Source organism: Triticum dicoccoides, chromosome 4B, assembly GCF_002162155.2.
Source record: "Triticum dicoccoides isolate Atlit2015 ecotype Zavitan chromosome 4B, WEW_v2.0, whole genome shotgun sequence".
NCBI classification, from domain to species: Eukaryota; Viridiplantae; Streptophyta; class Magnoliopsida; order Poales; family Poaceae; genus Triticum; species Triticum dicoccoides.
Window position 1 is genome coordinate 394,335,964 of NC_041387.1, and position 11,703 is coordinate 394,347,666.

Here is an 11,703-nt window from a genome sequence, read left to right on the forward strand (position 1 = left end):
TATCTTTGTTTGCACAAAAAAGGTGGAAAGGAGGGTGACTAACAAGTGATGAAACATGCATCAAATGAAAAAAAGCATGTTCCTTATTTGAATGGCAATCCTACAAGGACAGTAGAAATTTCTAAAGCAGTAGCATTACTAGATATTAGTGTGGGCATTAAGATTAACTATGACAACCGTTAAATATGACATTACTTTGGGCACGGGAGAGTAGGCGGACCAGGACAGTTGCATTTCTAACGAAAAGAACCAACTTATCTTAATGGGAAATTTTAGCAGGACATGTAAAAAAGTGCCATTGATTCATATTACCGGAGGCATTACATTGAAAACAACATTGGTTTAACGTGTCCTTACTTTTAACAGTGCGACTGCTACATTTTACCAGTGGCATTACATAAGAGTGGCTCGGGGCAACAAACATCAGAACAGGATATCTGGGTTCATCCCATTTTTGTTCGGTATAGCCACCTTACACTGTGTGAGGCTAGCAAATCTAGTGCTGGACTTACTTTGTTGACTTGTCCCCCATTCCCCACTTTCTTTCCTTTTTCAACCAATAGATCGGGTTTATATTGAGTTTGTACTGCGTTTCCCTTTATTTCCCTATTAGACCTAGAGACCAGTTGGATAGCCAGTCTCTGCTACTTTTTGCCCCCATTATTTCCTCTTTCGACCAAGTCCTAGATTCAGGTAAAAAATCCTCCCCCACCCCCACCCCCTTTCTTCCTTGTTTGAACCAAGTAGTACTAGATTCGAGTGCATGAACTAGTTTTACCTCGTAAACGTAAAAAAATTAGGTGGTTTTCGAACAGCCGATCAATCCTATCTACGAGGGGGCCTGAGAAATACTAAAAGTTACAGATGCAGCGACGTCAGGAGCTCGGGAAGTAGAGCAAGGCCGGTTTCGAAGGAAGTTATACCTGATGGTTGCCGTGATGTCGCTAGGTGGGTGGCGGGAGGCCGGATCTGCCGACACTATGACAGCGAGGAAGAAGGGGTCGGAGGCCCTCCCTCGCCAGTGTTGCTTGGGAGAGAACGGCAAGGCAAGCTGATCGGGACGCGCCCAGCAGTGGGTAAGAGCCGTCGCCGAGGACGACCGTGTGAACGTTGCACCTTCTCACCTTCCCCGGCGGAGAGGATCCGGCTAGATCTGTGACCAGCGGTGAGCAGAGAGAGAGAGTGTGGCCACCGTTGTCGTGTTTAGATCTGGAGAGGCCGAGACAGTGTGAACAGAGCAACACTAGTAAGCAAGCGCGGAGGCTCCTGCCTATATAGTGGAGTAGTACTTAGTTTCTTTTGTCTACCGGAGCCGGCTTGACCTCGTCAATGACTGTCGAGAAGTCTTCATGCACGTGGCCCGGAGGCGCAGTTGTCGTCATTTTGATCTGAAGCACCGGATTATAACATATAACACGAAAAAAGGCCACATGACAAGAAATCATAACCTCACTGCCCAAAGGAGACAACATGAATCCCGACGGACAAACCAGACGAGGAACAAAGCTCAAATTAAAGATAAACTCATAGAAAAGGGGTCTGTCAATAGATGTCCTAATTAACATAGCCGGCTTGACCTAGATGGCAGCCGAGTAGTCACTGTTCGTGCATTTGCCCCCAATGACTAGCCCAACTCAGTTGTCGCTGTTTGCCCTCGCAGTGATCCAAAGCACATGACACATAATTTTGCGAGATGACAAGAAACCTTTTTTTAGATTTCTCACCACAACTACAACCATGTACAACATAGCATGCACGATATGTAGACGATAGCCAATCCAGACGTGTCTGCTAGAGTCTGGTCACATGCATGGACGAACTGATCTTCCGTGTCTTGCAGGGATCGTCCAGGCACCAAAGTAGTACAACACTTCTCTAATACTATCGCTCGTCTCCCTCTTCTATTAAGTCATCCGACTTGCCGGGCCGGGGAGTGTGCCTATGGTCTGTTCTCAAATGTCGTCCCACATGTGTGTGCGAACGCAATATGATGTGCGTTCCATTTGGAGAGCAGCGTGCCAGACCGACCGACCGTCTGGGGTGCGACGCAAACGCGACGGGCGTGCTGTATACTCCGTACATGTGTACCGCCGTTTTCTAGATGCTTTGCTCCATGGCGCGGGCGCAATCCATGGATACAAAATTAGTATATTGTATACTATTTAAAAGTCGAGGGCGGGGCTTTTCCTGCCCGGTAGGCAGCGGGACAGTTCCACCTAGTCGGTTCGACAAAGACGCAAGAAGACAAGGGAGTAGGCTGCTGCAAACGTAGGGCTGTGTGATTTGACAGCGAGTTACTGCTGGACAGGTGGGGCCCCGTGATTTGACTTGCCATTATCATTTTAACTGCGGTGCTACGACCGGTGTGAGTCTCCCGATTCCTGACCACCTCCATACAGGTGCCTCTCCCAATGCTCCACCATGTAGTAGTAGAGGCTGGCTCTTGCATGAGAGCCCACTTCTCCACTTTTTCTTTGTCTCTCTTTCCTCCACATATGCAAAAATGCCATGTAAAGTGCACTATTGTACTTACTTGCTCCTACAGGTGCTTAAGCTTGCCACATAGGCATAAAGTCTGATGTGGCAAGTTAATCAAGAAGAGAGAGACTAGTTTGGTGACCCAAGGAAGAAACGGTGCTAAGCGCATGTACCTAGGTGAAAAGACAATTTTGAGTCTATAGCTAATTAAATGAAGCAAACTTAGCAACACCATTTCATTAGAAGATGTCACTCCTTGGCAAATGCAATAAATACTAGTACTCCCTGTGTCCCATTATATAAGAACGTTTTTGACACTACACTAGCTAGTGTCAAAAACGTTTTTATATTATGGGACGGAGGGAGTACGAACAAAGAGATAGAGAGGAGTAAAAAACACTTATAGCCAACCTTGTTGTAGTATGAGTGACTAAGAGGGTGCTTGGATACGTTTTAGTCCCATGACTAAAAGTAGTGGGACGAAGACTTGCTAGCCTCACCCATGCTTGGATCCAAATACTAAAGAGACTAGAATCAAGTTAATGAGCATTTATTATCCTTCAAACCCTCCAATCCAGAACTCGCCTGTGTTAAAGGGTAGGAGTTAAATGAGGAGACAGAGGACTAATCCACATTTTAGTAGGGGTACCCCTGACTAAAAAAATTTAGTCTCAAGACTAGTTTTAGCCCCTCTTCAGTCAGAGGGGGCTTGGAACTTTAGCCTCTTAAAGAGACTATTTTTAGTCAGACTAAAATATGTCCCTTGGATCCAAGCACCCTCTAAGTGATGACTATGTATGACATGCCAACATCAGATAGCCTAACACACCGTGTTAAATCTCCAAGGGTGCGACCACGCGAGCAACGCGACGGTCGTGGTAGGCGCGACCATGATACGGGCTACTGGCAGCCCTTGGATCTGAGATCAAACGGTCGCATGCTAAGTTGCTGAAAATTTGCAGAATAACCCTCCAGCTAGGATATTCACCCATAGGTCTAGAATCACGCCATGCAACCGTTCGATCTCAGATCCAAGGGCTCTCGGAAGCCCGTATCATGGGAGAATGGAAAGCCACTACCCTGCCGTTCGCACGCTGGCAGTTCGCTCCTACTCATCCCCGCACATCCTTTAATACTACGGTGGTTCGCTCCTAGTCGTCCTGTCCATTCACATTACGGAAGTTCCACTAATCCTAACCCTCCTCCCAAATCCATGGTGTCCCAAATCTCCTCGATCGGCGGTGAGTACAAGGTTAGAACCATCACCGGCGATGAGTTCGACGTCATCTACACCGTACTTCCGCGACAGTGAAAGGATGCCTTTCTCGCTTCAGACGCATGTTTGAAAACTCACATGACGAGTGGGTCGCTGGGCTAGATGTTGAGTACACAACAGTCATGGGACGAGAGAATGGTCTAAAGGACGAAGAGAGGAAGAAGCCCGCCGTGATCCAGGTTTGCGTACATAATGTTTGCTTGGTCTACCACATATGCCATGCCGACGTTGAGTGCCAGGATTTTAAGAACTTCCTCGAGGACAAAACAGTCAAATTCGTTACTATAGACTTTAAGAATGACAAATAAGTCCTGCGTCGGATAGGCCTCATTGTAGGCAACCCCTTCGACCTCCAGAAGAATCGGCTGGTGCCCTCTCGTCAGCCCTCAATGCTGACCCTGGCAGGAGCCATGGTTCATCCTTTGTACCGTAAACTGGAGAAACCTCATTACACGTTTCATCGTCATGCATGGCAGCGGAATGTACTATATATAGACCACATCCAGTATGCTGCAATGGATGGCTACCTTTGTTTCAATATCTACAAGGGTTGGATGAAGAGCAACAGCCAAGTTGGTGGTTCAAGCAAAGAAGTATCGGCCAAGAGGAAGAGGGACAAGGACGAAGTCGAGGACTTGGACAAGGACTCCGAGTAAGGTGGCAGTGTCGTTGCTCATGGCAATTCTAAACTTCTAATGCAGTGTCTACCGGATTAGTTGCATAGTTTAATTTCAGGTGTGCTTAGTTTAATTTGAGGGGTGTGTTGTGCTGAGCCCCTAGCAGCACTATGTTATATTTCTTCTCGTTACTTTAACTCTTCAGTATGTACATACTAGTACTAGTATTTCTTTAATAGAATTTAGCACCCCAATTAAGCACGTACTGGCTTTTTTAATAGTACTATATGCATATTCGGTGACGAGCGCTCTCTATATGTACCACCTTTTTTTTTAATTTCAATTTTTACTCCATGGCGCGATCCATCGATAGTACTACTGTACAAAAATATACATTTTTTAAAAGGCTAGCATACTGTTCATCATATATATATATATATATATATATATATATATATATATATATATATATATATATATATATATGGGCTATTCTGTTACGCGTAATAAAATATTATTCTGTTACCCTTTTTGAACTGACGGTTTCAGGTGGTTGTACAGATGTTTTCGAAGCGGTTGAACTGATGCTTTCAGTCGTGTTTAATAGATCGTCTTCTTTAGTTCAATTTTTTTTGTAATTTTTTTGTCGGAACGGGGCGTGTAATATATCGTTGAAAGCTCTTGACAACCATATTTTAAGTATATTGAACGTTTTTGCAAAATCATTATGGTTTAAGAGCAGTTTTGGAAAAACCATTTTTTTCAAAACCGAAAACGTGAATCGTATTTTGGACTCAATTTTCAAACGGTTTGTCAGAATTGAGAAAATAAGATGGTGTTGGAAAGCTGGTGAAAATCCGCATCTTCCATATATGTATTGTTTTTTTAATTCTATATGATTTAAAAGTAATTTGAAAAACGGTGAAATTCTGGGCGAAACGTATTTTCGCGATTTTTTGCAAACGGTTTGTCGGATTGACGCAAATGATACGGCGTTGAAAAGCTACGGAAAATGTGCAAATTTTTCATATGGAATGTTTTTCTAATTCCTTACGGTTTAAAAATGAATTCGAATACGGTCAAATTTGATTTTGAACGTGATTTTTTTTAAAATTTGTCGAAATGGGGCAAATAGTATACCGTTGGATAGCTATCAAAAATGCAGAACTTAGTCATGTTGAATGTTTTCTCAAATTCATAACCATTGAAGAGTAATTTTGAATATGGTGAGACCCATCATGCTGTTTTCCCATCAGGAAAAACAGAGTACTTGTATGTGTGTGTTTGTACTGATGCATTTCTCACAGAGCAATTTTGAATGGTACCGGGAAAAGAGTGTACTTGAACGGATGTCTGTATGGTTTTGTACTGAGCGTGTCTTTATGTACTAGACTATACTCTGTATTTTTGGTATGATTTTCCTCGTCACTTCTCAATGACATCATCATGCCCGAACTTGCATAGTTTATACTGTTGAACTGACTGATATTTTTAATAAAACGGAAATGTTTTGTGTTTTCTTTTGAACTCAACATTTTTTGCAACGATATTCTAGACTTCTTTCATTTTACCACTTGTACTTTTCCTATTTTGAATTTCCATGGTTTATTTGTTTGAGCTTTTTTTCCAAACTTATCTAGGATGTTGTGTTCAACTCTTTCCTGTACTTATATGCTAGTAATAATAGAATATTTCCCATACAATTTTTGTCCATTTGTGGACATCAACCAAAATAGGCAGGAGAGAGCGCTATGAAACTGATCATTGTTTTCGACCGAACTATCGTGTTCTTCTTTTCCAAGAACTTATTTTTATACATATGAGCAAACATCCCATGTTTCTCAACTTCAAACTTTATTTTCGTTTTCGTGTAAACTTGTTGTATATTTGAGTATGAACTGATGCAAATATAATCTTTGTCGAATTGCTTCAAATATTTTTGTATAGCACACGCACAAACCTGATAAGCATATGTACAAGTACATATTAAAAAATTCTGCATTTTTAAAAATCAAATCAAGGTTTCAAATGAATCTACATATAATTGATCATTCAATGTTTTGTACTATTTTAGAAAAATAAAAGAACCAAATCTGGATACATAGTTTGCAGATCACATCACATATACCAAATAATTATTCCTGTAAAAACAACAAATGTTTATTCTATAAAAGAAGGATCCAGCAGGAAAGGTACATCAGTACACATCCCTCCAATCAACAATGTTCAACACATATTTGCTGACACATATTTGTTATACAGTAGGTCCCACTTCAAACCACAAGTTAATTACTTCCCTCCAGAACATGGACAAATCCTAGAGCAACCTGAACTGAATGAAGAAACATTTTTTATTCCTCTGGTGGCCTGCGTGGACCAAAACGCGCATGTGATCTTTTTCTTCCTCTGAACTTATGGTCTTTTTTAGTTGAAACTGATGTAGACATTTTTCGTTGAACTATTGCGGAGTTTTGAGTAGTAGACGCACAACCTTTCAAGGCAATGTACAAGTTCTTGTAAAAAGGACAACCAAGTTAATGTAGAGTAATATCATAAGTTCAAAAATAAAAAATAAAAAGAGTTTTGTACTGTTTTTGCTATAACAACTAAGTTAATGGTGACTCGTCAATTTTTCTTTGCGATATATCTAAACTTACAAAATTTTCAAACTTGCACTAACGATACTTTAGGTGATATATCTAAACTTTACAGAATTTTGAAGAAACTTGCTGCAAATCATCACTTATTTAGGTCATATATCTAAACTTACAGAGTTTTGAAACTTGCACTGACGATATTTCTGCACACACACCAACTATTCTGTAATTTTTCATGGACTGATGATAGATTACACACCGAACTAATACTATGTCTAGTACAAAAATTCTCTATACACAAGATAAGGAGATGAACGTCCAGGGGGAGGTGGGGGAAAGCTAGCACCTCCCTGAGCTGCATTTTTAAATGATGCAAGCTTAATTCTTAGGTCACAAGTTTTTAAATGCTAGCACTGCTACCGGCATTTGTAAATGCTAGTGAACTTGAACTTATGGTCTCCCGAGATATGAACTAATTGTGTTAGAAGCACACGCACAAAATCCAACGAGCTGTTGTAAGAACATTTAAAAATAAAATCAAGTTCATGTATATTAATTGGGAGAAGTTCAAAAAGAAACTTCTAAAAAGTTTGTACTGGTTTTGCTATAACAACTATAGTCATCTTTGCCAACAATGTATATTACATGGTTAAAATAAGTTTTTTGAACTGAACTAAAATAATAAATCATACTGAACTAAAATGAGAAAATGGAAATGGGCATGTTACTGAAATATTAACTGACCGAACTGTAGTTTAGTGGAGGAATTCACACAAGTTGGTCGTCATGGAAGATCATTCCTTGTGGACATCCTATCAAAACAGACATAGTGTCACTTGATGCAAAAACAGATTCTCATAGTCCTTTGGAGGTATTATAAACTTCTCCGAACTTCTAACAATTGATCGCATGAACTAAGTGCGAAAGAAAGTGCGACCTTTTTTTGCAATTTGTGTGAAAAAACATCACTAGACAATCTAACATCTAAAATAATTAGCTGCATTTTTTTATTTCTTTTGCTACAACCTGAGTGAGTACTGAAACATTGAAAGAAGAGGCTTTTTGGGCACTTTGACTTTGGCAACTTGTTTTTGCTGCAACCTGAAAAAAATAGGAACAAGATAAGATTTTGTCAAGGGGAACATAACAGGGTCTGGCGTTCGAATGATCTAGGGGGTTATGTCCAAACTTTTTTAGAGTTTTTATGTAAATATGCATCGATCAGCAAATAGAAGCATTTTAAGCAACAAAATTTTGATAGCAATCATCTTTTGTAAAAACAACAAACACAGTAGTGCAGCAGCATGCACATTCATCTTTCTGAATTTCTTCTCACTTCCTGTAAATGCAAAACCAGAATACATAGCAGCAGCAACCCCACATACACATTCATCTCTCAAATCTCTCTCAAACTCGCTCACTTCCTGTAATGCAATAGGATCGGGGGTCGGGAGCAGAGGTATGAGGAAAGAAGAATTAATTGGCAGATGGATTCGAAGTTGAGATCAAACAAAACAAGTTAAGATTAAAGAACAATTGATTGTTCCCCAGATTGAATGGATGGAAATGAACAAAATGAATCAATTTGATTACTGATTGCGCTGCGGTAGCTACCTTAGTCGAGCTCGAGCTGTTCGTTGAGGGGCACCTTGGGCGACACGCTTGGCCTCCTCGTTCTCCTCCACGTCAAGGTTGCTGGTGTGCTCCTTCTCCTTCTCATTCCTACTTCCTTCTCGATCGAAGTAACAACATAAACACCACTACTAGCAACACTAAAAGTGTGAGTAAGGGTTATGCTCGAATCAACATTCAGTACCTCTGTACCGTCACTCATCACCGCACTCGAACAGAAATTCTGATAGAAAATAGAGGTAACAATAGCAGCAATTGGTAGCTGCATAGTAGTGGGCATGCATCAGCAACAGCAGAAAAGGATGCGGTTGTGCCGGGCAGTCCTAGGTGCAGCAGCAGCTTGCAGCAAGGAGCGGCTTGCACTCAGCTCCTTGAGCGACCGACCATAGAGGAAGCAGTTGGACTATTGAGCTGGAGGTCCTCGACCCCGTGACTCCTATAGCAGGCTCCACTTTTTTGCCGCTGAAGCATAAGCCATGGCCTTGGAGCGGGTCCATGGCGGCGACATTGAACGGACAGGGCTGGCGGTAGGGAACTGCTTGTACGCGGTGGCAGGGACATTGAAAGTAGAAATTGGACAACATAGGTACATCAAGTAATTGAACTGACTGAAGAAGAAATAATAAGTAAACAATACTCTTTTTTGTTATCTAGCAATAGCAAATGTTTTCTATTTTAAAAATGATGTATGACACAAGCAAAACTTGATACAAATTGTATGGACGCACAAGATATATAGACTAAAGTAAGAATTGACCTGAAATGAATCTAGAATAAGTTTTGGACTGAGCTAAATTTAGAAATTAGACTGAAATAGAATTAGAAATTGAACGGAACCAAGTATAATGCACTGAAAAGAACACACATGTACACGACCTGATTATAAAAGATGAACACGACCTGACAACAAGGACACACATGAACTAACAAGAACATACCAGTCATTAACAGATTATAAATGGTGACAACACATCATAGCAGCTTGCGACGACAGCAGATTAGAACAACACGTTCAGCACAAAATACATCGTAGGTGTGCATTGGAGCTTTCCATTACCTCATGGTTTGCTTTCCCACCAAAGCCGAGGTGTTCCTTCTGTATCCCTACCACATGCCGCAGCACCGAAGTACGAACTGGAGCGGCACTCCGCACTCGACCTAGGCCTAGCACCAACAATTCAGCAAGAGATGACATATGTAATCCAATTAGTTTTCCCAAATTCTTAGTTCAACAATTACATACTATTATCCCAATCCTGAACAAACTACATTACATAGGAATAGCACCAACGAGGTAAACTAGATTATACTTCTGATGTGAGTTTTTCTTTTGAACTTCTCTAGTTCCCTTCTCTGAATTGTTGCAGTAATTTGACTCGAACTTATAGCCTCGGTGGAGGACTAGACTCGAACTTGTAGCCTCAGTGGCGCACTAGACTCGGATTTGTAGCCTCGGTAGTCAGAATTGTTGAGCTCGGACGGGCAAGGGAGGTAGAGCTGGACTTTGGTAAGCACCATACCTGGACGGGGACAACGCTGAAGCAGAGCACGAGGCTGGTTCCCGACCGCGCAGGGAGAAGCAGTCGGGGTAGGGTTGGAGGGTTGGAAGCCGACTTCAGCCATGGCAAGCACCGGGGTGCGCCTTCCTCAGCCGCGGAGCAATTTGCGCCTCCACACTTTCCCACAAATTGTCCAGAACACAACTTTTAGCAACACGATAAGTAGTAGTAGTAGTAGTAGTAGCATTAATGTAGGTGGCAAGGTAGCAGTGGCAAAAAGGTAGGCAATTATTCTTAATTTGCTCCACAACAGCTTCAGTTCACATTTGCTACAACTTTCAGTTGGAAAAGAAAGACAAAACGGATAGAAATCCCCCAGTTGGGGTAGTGAACCTTTTTACTGAACAACTACAATTCTACCATATAGTAAACTGTTGTATAACTAGAAAACAGTCTGAATTTTTTGCACAAACACCGTACTATTTTATATGTTTTCCAAGAACTTGAGATAGCTCACGTACTGAACTGAGAACACCTAGTTTGTGTTTCAGGAAATAAAATAGACATCCTCTGCTTTTTGTGATAAAACTAGTGTGGACTTGGGAGGAGCGACAGTGTGGATGGACAATTAACCTCTCTTTTCTCTTGCTCCTGAATGCATGCAGCTGGGATCCCGGGGCGACAGAGGTGGTCGTCGCATGGCGGGGAGGAGCAGGAACGGGCGGAGGTGGTTGTTGCCGATGCTCCTCCTTCCCACCGGTGGCCGCCCCTGCGGAGGCAGATCCATGGTCCGTCACGGAGGTGGGAGGCGAGGGCGTCGTGCATCCCCGGAGGTTAGATGAAATTCGAACTAGATTAGATGAAATTCTGCACACACAAAATGCACGGTGGGAACTAGATTAGAAGAATTCTTTTTTCACATTTTGAACCACTGAGTTTTTGCACAGTGTACTTATATAGTTTCATCTTTATAGCAAGCTACAGTAGAAATGAAAATATGTTGGAGGGAGCATGCTAGATTAGAAGAAATTCTTTTTTCACATTTGACACCTGAACTTCGACTTGTTATTCCCAACAAACCCCCCTTGAATGTTTTGTTTTTTCGAACTTCCCAAGTTTACGCTTTCGAACTAATTGAATAGTAGTATATGAGCTCACTAACACGATGAAATTTCTACTGAACACTAAGGTGCATAATATACACACAAGGTACCTGAACAATTTACTTAGCCTAGTCGAAGGAGAAGGTGCAGCAGCAGCAACAAGTTGTGAAAGAAGGACTTGTCGCCCGTGGAGATGTTTGCCTGCACGCAGCTACTTGAGCGACCGACCGTGGAGCAAGCAATTGGACTGACGAGTTCGACGGCGCGCTGTGGCCACCGGATGCGGCGACACGAAGCGATGACCCGCTGCGGGGGTGGGGGTAGGTCGCCAAGGTAGACGTAGGGACGGCTGGTCGTGGCGATTGGTGGCGCTATGGTGGCTCCCGACAGTGGCGGCTAGAAGCAGCGGGGCCGGGGCCGGCGTGTGGAAGCAGGGGGCCGGCGGTGGCGCGTGGAAGTAGGGGACGGCGGTGGCGTGTGGAAGCAGGGGGCGCCGGGAGC

General features: G+C 42.4%; 1 long non-coding RNA gene across 1 annotated transcript; it reads right to left on the bottom strand.

Moving 5' to 3' along the window:
- Positions 1–6,644: 6,644 nt before the first annotated feature.
- Positions 6,645–8,051, bottom strand: LOC119293661. Its single transcript, XR_005143176.1, has 3 exons — positions 7,995–8,051; positions 7,713–7,780; positions 6,645–6,862 (listed from the first exon to the last, which is right to left on the bottom strand). It is a non-coding gene; the product is annotated as an uncharacterized LOC119293661 (long non-coding RNA).
- Positions 8,052–11,703: the final 3,652 nt, after the last annotated feature.